The following is a 7563-nucleotide window of genomic DNA, read 5'->3' as shown; positions in this document are numbered from 1 at the left end:
CCGCGCTCGGCCTGCCTCTTCCCACCGCGGACGGCCTCGGACTCGAGACTGCGGCCCCCGCGCACACAAGCGCGGCCGCTCCGCAAAAGCTCCGAGTCACCAGCCCCCGAACCTTCCAGTCCGCGCCTCCGTTTCCCCGCGGGTGAACGGCGGTCTCCACGGAGCTTCCTCAGAGGGCGGCGGCTCCTGACCGTCTCCTCGCCAGCATCCTTCGCGGGCTGCCGCTGCCCTCCCTGACCCCGTGCTTCCGCAGTAACCAAGTAACCACCACGCGCCCTGTGCTCGCCGCTCTCCCCAGCGCGCGGGGACCGTCCAGGGGCTCCGCCCAGGCGAGGACCAGGAGGCGGGGTGCCAGGGCGCGATCCCGCCCCGCCCTGCGCGCCCCGGCGCCCGCCCCGCCCACCGCCGCCGCTGGCCAATCAGGACGCGCACCGCGCGGTAGGCCGAGATGGCGCTATGCCGCGTTTGACCAATCGCGGGCAGCGCGGCCCGCGCGGCGTCGCCGGGTGAGGCGCTAGGGCGATGTTGCGTGGTGTGGGGTGGGGGCGTGGGGTGTGGGCCTGCCGCCGGGTGGGCGGGTGGGAGGGCGCTCGCTGGCTGCGAGGGTTGGAGGGGGCGGAAGGGGTCGTTCCCTGCGTCCCGCGGTCCGATTACCCGCCGCAGCCCGGGCCGCTGGGGTCCTGCGGGGGGAAGAGGGGGCGCTCGTTCCGAGGAAACCGCTGCCGGGAGAACGCCGCCGACTGTCGGCCCGGGGCCAGTCATCCCGTGAACGCTTTTGAGCGCTTACTACGAGGCTGGGGGACCCCAGAGATGAATCGGACACAGCCTTTCTGTCCCCAGCCGAGTGTGTGAAGAGGACAGTGGAGACCGGCACGTGGAGAACGTGACACATTCAGGCCGAAGTTCTGGAAGAACGAGTTGGGCTGACTTGTGTCAGAAGGAAGGAGAGGATATGCGGGGTGTTCCCTTCCTTCATCCAGAACTGCGGGCGCCACGCGCTTGTCACTGTGCTCAGCCTGAAGAGGCACTGATGTCCGCGGCCCTGTTCGCTCGGGATCAAGCAGGAGCGCGGGGAGCGGGGCCCGCGGGCAAACACGCGGTGTGTGGGAAGTTCCCTGAGTGCGCGAACGGGAGGCCGTGGAGGAGAAGGCCGCCCTGCCCCGCCCTCTCCGCCTCCGCCCGGAGGAGTCGGGGAGGACCTTCGGGGGGTGGACTGGATTGTGTCCAGGACAGAGTATTCGGAGGGGAAACGAAAACATGTGTAACAGCTGCAAGGTGAGAGGTGGGCCTTGTGAGGAAATGATGAAACCTCCCTCGGATTCCCTGCGGACCGAGACCAGTGCCTCAGCTCACCCTGTTACCTAACCCTGCACGGTCTACTTAAAACCGGTCCCTCCTGCTGCGAGCGGCGGTCACCTGTCCCATGAGTTGGTTCATACTTTATCGACCCAATCTCTGACTCTGCACTTAGGGCTGAGTCTTATTCCACATATGAATCAGGGTCACCCGAGCACACTCTCCCTAAAACTCTATTTAGTGAATGAACGAATGATCATCGATGATGGCGTAGTAGGAAGACCGAGTGACTAGGAAGTGGACACCTTGGCTCTGGCTGTCACTAACTAGCTTTATGACCTTGGACAAGTCAAAAATCAGTCAGCCTCTAGGGGGAAGAGAGCAGTATCTTCATGAAATTGAATCCTACAGTCCTGTAACACTTCCCTGAGTTTAAGAAAGTATGGCATCAGGGCGCCTGGGTGCCTTAGTGGGTTGAGGGTCTGCCTTGGGCTCAGGTCACGATCTCAGGGTCCGGGGATGGAGCCCTGTGTTGGGGTACCTGCTCGGCTCCGTCTCCTTTTTCCCCTCCCCCTGCTCATGCTTTCTCTCAAAAACAAATAAAAATAAAAATAATAAAAAGATGGCATCTGTCATCATTTTTCACCCTGAATATATGTCTTATCTCCTAATAAAAATAACTATGTCAAAATACTTTCACAGGAATCATTTAACCCTCAACAAAAATGAAACTTAAAGAGGTAAAGTGGCTTGGCCAGATCACAGCAGATACCTGATGAAACCAAGTCAAGCTCCCGGTCTCCAAAACTTGTGTTCAGTACTCTTACTTAACTATCAATTATTGCCTTAACATTCCTCCATTATAAAATCAAGACTTTGATTCCTTCCCTGACAACAATCCTCACTGGTATCAACAAATGGGACTGTTTGAAATATACATCAGATTTAAAAGGACTCAAGAAATTCAATTTAATGTGTGGGAAATAGTTTTCCTAAAAATAAATTCTTCAATAAACTTCAATAAATTCTTCAGTAAATTCCTATATTGCTAAAATGATGGAAGGCTTGAGCAGCTGACTTTTACAGATGAGAATACAATATCACCAGGATGTTATTTGATTACCCTGTACTTGAAATTAGCATGAGGATATTTTTCTTTTATTTATTTTTTTAAAAGATTTTATTTATTGACAGGCAGAGATCACAAGTAGGCAGGGAAGCAGGCAGAGAGAGAAGGAAGCAGGCTCCCTCCTGAGCAGAGAGACTGTTGTGGGGCTCAATCCCAGGACTCTGGGATCATGACCTGAGCCAAAGTCAGAGACTTTAACCCACTGAGCCATCCAGATGCCCCAAGGATATTTTTCTTAACTAGGTAACCATCACTTGGTTTGAAAGTATGTTTGAATCTTGGAATATCTCCACTTACTCAAAAACAAAAATCTTGTCACTCGGGCCTGAAGCAAAGGCAATGAAATAAGACACAAACTCAGCCACTTAACTGGCAGAAAGTAATAAACTATAGAGTAAGTCCAGGAAAAATATTTGTAATCCAACCTAGGCAGTATTAAGAGACCTTAGAGACAAGGGAAACTCCCCCACCCCTGCCCCAAAGAAACAGGAAACATGGTGGACCTGTCTGGTGGGAGCAGGAGTCTTGCTGGAGACATGGCTGCCACCAGAGGAGGAGGAGGCCAAGAAGAAGTGGAAGAAGTGCCAGGTCTTCTCTTCCCCAGGGGCCCAGTCTCACACTACTGTTCTCTCAACTGTTGGCTAGACACTAGTTGAAAAGAAAATTTGGGAAACTCAGCCTGCAGGGATTGGCCCACCTGTGATTCAGAGCAAAGCATGAGATATTTTCGGTAGGTTTGAGCACAGGTAGGCCTAGGATTGGCTCACTTTCTAACATTTATGCCTCTTGATTCTTTTTCTCATTTTGTTGTGTTGATGAGGACCTAAAGCACAATATTGAAGAGTGCTAGGGATATCAGCTTTCCATGCTTATTCCTGGTTTTAGGATTATTTCTAATGTTTTAATCTTGAATGGGATGCTTATACTTGCTTATAATTTCTCTATTACATTTTTTTAAATCAAATCTTTTAAAGTATATGCTAATATATATGTATATATATAAATTTATTCTATTCATGTAGTGAATTTAGGGTAGGGAAATCTTATGCTAACAGATTTGGTAACAGTGAATCAGCCTTCCATTGTCTGGCAAAATGCTACTTCATTATGGTGTATCATTTTCAATGAAGTGCCATGTTAGATTTGTTTCTTTAAAAAAACATTATTTGAGGGAGAAAGAGCAGAGCAAGCAAGAGAGAATACAAATGCGGAGGGGGGGGAGGCAGAGGGAGAGAGAGAAGCAAGCTCCCCACTGAACAGGCAGCCCAGTGGGATGTGGAGGGCTTGATCCCAGGACCTGGGGACCATGGCCTGAGCTGAAGGCAGAGGCTTAACTGAGCCTTACAGGCATCATTTGTCTTGGAAAAATACTTTGTAATCATGACAAGAGCTAATACTTACAGTCAATCAATTAAGGGAAAGGAAAGAAAGGGATGGAGGGAGAGAGTGAGGAAAGAGAGAAAGAGAGAGGGGGGAGGGAGGAAAGAAAATCTGGTTCAGGAATCTAGGATTGTTTGACTAGAATGCATCCCCCCCCTAAAAGATCTAGTTACCTTAAAACAAACAAGAGCACATTTGATCTTCCGGTGACGGTGACGCCTCTACTCGCCCTGTTGGCCTAGATTTGGCATGGCAGGACTGGACTTGTGCCATTCTCAATTCAAGGAAAAACTTTGCCCTCCTTTCTTCAGTTATCCCTTCTTTCAGATCCAGATTAACCACCATCTCTTTTTGTAATTCTGCCTCTTGGCCATGGCAGTCACTGATTTATAATCGTCAACTTTCCTTTCTTCATTTTATTCTTTTTTGGTACAAACTGAGCAATTCCTTTTTCATCAATGTTTTTGTTTGTAACACATTATATCAAAACCCTCGGGGGCACCTGGGTGGCTCAGATTATGATCCCGGAGTCCTGGGATCCAACCCCATGCTTGGTAGGAAGCCTGCTTCTCCCTCTTCCACTCCCCCTGCTTGTGTTCCTGCTCTCCCTGGCTCTCTCTCTGTCAATAAATAAATAAATAAAATGTAAAAAAAAAAAAAAAAAAAAAACCCTCAAGAGTTACTTGATCACCATTCCTCCAGTCCATAAACTTTTTTGTTTGTTTATTTATTTGACAGACAGAGATCACAAGTAGGCAGAGAGAGAGGAGGAAGCAAGCTACCTGCTGAGCAGAGAGCCTGATGTGGGGCTCCATCCCAGGACTCTGGGATCATGACCTGAGCTGAAGGCAGAGGCTTTAACTCACTGAGCCACCCAGGCGCCCCCCATAAACTTTTTAATGCCAGTCATTTAATTATTCTGCATCCCCTTAGTGCTTATGTAATCTTTTGCAAATTCTAGCCGGAATTTGGAACTGTGTTTTCATTTTCTTTTTCTTCTTGAATACTCTCTTAAAGCCGTAGAGTATAGACATCAATGCAATTCAGTGTAATCAGTGTGTGTCAAGTGTCTACTTTGTGTCAGGCTCTGTGCTTGGTGTTGGGAGTAAAGCACTGAACAGAGCAGACATAGTACCTGTCACTTGGGGGTTCAGTTTCATGGAGAAGACAGCAGCATACAGGCAATTAAGGATGTGATATGTGTCCAAAAAAAGAGCAAGTACATATTGCACTGGAGGGTGAGAAGATCTAAATGAACCTAGGTGTCAAGGAAGGCCTCCCAGCAGAAGTTATGTTTAAGCTGAGGTTGGAAGAATTAGTAACCTGTGGTAATGGCAATGACCACAACTTACATCTCTTCCCCCTGTCCCACAGTGGCTGTTCCTTGATCCCTGCAGCTGACAATGCAAGTTCTTCCCTGAATTGTTGATGGCAGTAGGACAGGAAAGATGAGAATTCTAGCCTTCTGAGCAGTATCACTTGGTATCCTCAGAAGCTTCCAATGTGCTTTTTCCTCAACATCAATTTTACAAACAAAAAAGATACTCATCCATTTGCCAAAGCTGAATTTACCTTCGTCTCCTAAATTTGGGGTGCACTTCGTTCTCTGAGTCAAATGACAGGAGGTATTGAACTAAGTAGCCAGCCCCTTTCCCAATCATTTTTCTATTAGTACTTCCAGGCTTTGGGCATCACAATTGCTTCCCTAGATCTTAGAGCAGCTTCTAGCGCCATCTACTGGAATTGTTCTTGGAGCCTCACAAGGAAAAGTCTAAGTAGTTCTTAAAATGATCCTAACTCAAGAAAGGGAAAAAGAGGTTAAATAAAGGGCGGGCGGGTGGGGTGGGGGGGGGGGAGGACAAGATGCCTTAAAAGAAGCTTCCATGATTTAGATATACTGACTCCGAATTACATGTTTACCTTCCCCAACCCCTCCAAAAAATGTTTTCACTGGGGTAATTTAAAATTATTTCACGGGGGTCATTTAAACTGATAAACAGTTCTGGAAAGAGATTAAGTAACAGGCCTTTAAAAAACTTTTGTGTCCTCTGACTCAATAATCTCACTGCTAGGAATTCATTCTAAGGAAATAATTAGAGATGGGCACTAAGAGTTGTGTACCAACAAAAAACAAAATAATTGATCGATCCCAACCACAATATCAAAACAGAACAAAAACCACCAAAAAAGCCTTGTTGACAATAACATTCTTTTTAATAGCAAACAACTAGAAACAATATCAACATCTACCATCAGAACAACTGAGTTCTTATGGTACATCATTCGGTATATTAAAAACCTCAAAATCATTTAAAACAAGGAAACTGGCAATGACAACAGATTAGAGAAAAAAAAATCAAGATACAATACTCTATAAAGACATACACAAACACACCACATGATCCATTTTTAAAAAATACTTATTCAGATACACACTTAGAAAAAGGGCTATTGGGAAAGATTCCAGAACTTTCATGGTGAGTGATCTCTGGAAAAAAGTGATCATGGGCCATTTTTATTTTGGTCTTCATACTTTTATGTATTTCCTACTTTATACTTTTCTGTATATTTTACAATTAGCAATAAGTATTACTTTAATGTTTCAAAAGTAAGCTATTATGTTAAGGGGGAAAATCTTTCACCTGTGTTGTTCAGTCTAATCAACTAGAATTTTCTTTAATCTGTTACTCCATATGATGAAACATGGCTCAAAATTGACCATGACTCTTTTTCAACCAAAGGGTCCACTTCATCCCTTACTGTGTCCGGTCCTAGAACATATACTGATTTTACCAGTCATGCAATGTTAGATCAGAAATCTCACTGTCTTAGCCCTCTCAAGCTACCTCTGCTTGTAAGAGGCTCCATGCCCTTGAAGTCAGGACTCCCAAGCATCAGGTTTCCACCTGGACCTTTATAACCAAGAGTCTGGACCATCCTTAGCCTTGACTTCATTCCTTCTTCACTGGGAGGGAAGAAAAGGGGACAGAATAAAGGGTAGAAAAAGCCCAAGTTTGGGTTTGAATATGGATGGGCAAGGCAGAAAAGGTTAGGGCCAAAGAGAAGTAAAAGAGAACAAAAGTGAAATAAAAGAGACAGGAAATTAAAGGAAAGGCCCTTTTTAAACAGAAAAGGCAGTCATTGCCTAAACATGTGCCATAAAATAATAATGATGTGCTACATTACTAGCCTACACACTCAGCTTGCTACCTCCCCCTAGCCATGCCCCTTCATGTTCATGGGGGAAATAGTAACAAAAGGATTGCAGCATTCTAGTGGCCCCAGGGGATGCCCACATCTCTGAGGCTACCTTCAGAGATGATCCAAGGACCCATGGTTGTCAAGAGGCATTTTATAATGGTCTATCAGCTAACACTGAGTGATTACTACTAGCAATGCTAAGCCCATTACATGATTATCTCACTGATCCTCACAACAAGCCTATGAGCTAAATGTTATTAATATCTGTGTTTTAGAAACCTAGAAATAATCAATCCAAGAAATGATTAAACATTTCTGTGCATAGAATCTATCCTTGGCAAAATTATGCACAGATGAGGGCAGATAGGGAAGGAAAATGCTGGTTTTTTAACACCTATAACATGCCAGACACCTTACCTCCTTCACGGCTAACCAGATCTTACAAGGTAGGTACAGAGTTCAAAGTGATGGAAACATGAAATTGAAACAGATTTTTAACCTATCCTGGACATTCTGAACCAAAAGCCTAGGGTCTTACTTCCAGAGGATTTTGAACA

Source organism: Mustela putorius, unplaced genomic scaffold (assembly GCF_011764305.1).
Source record: "Mustela putorius furo isolate JIRA1106 unplaced genomic scaffold, ASM1176430v1.1 tig00000228_pilon_pilon_pilon, whole genome shotgun sequence".
NCBI classification, from domain to species: Eukaryota; Metazoa; Chordata; class Mammalia; order Carnivora; family Mustelidae; genus Mustela; species Mustela putorius.
This window is presented reverse-complemented; position numbering follows the sequence as displayed.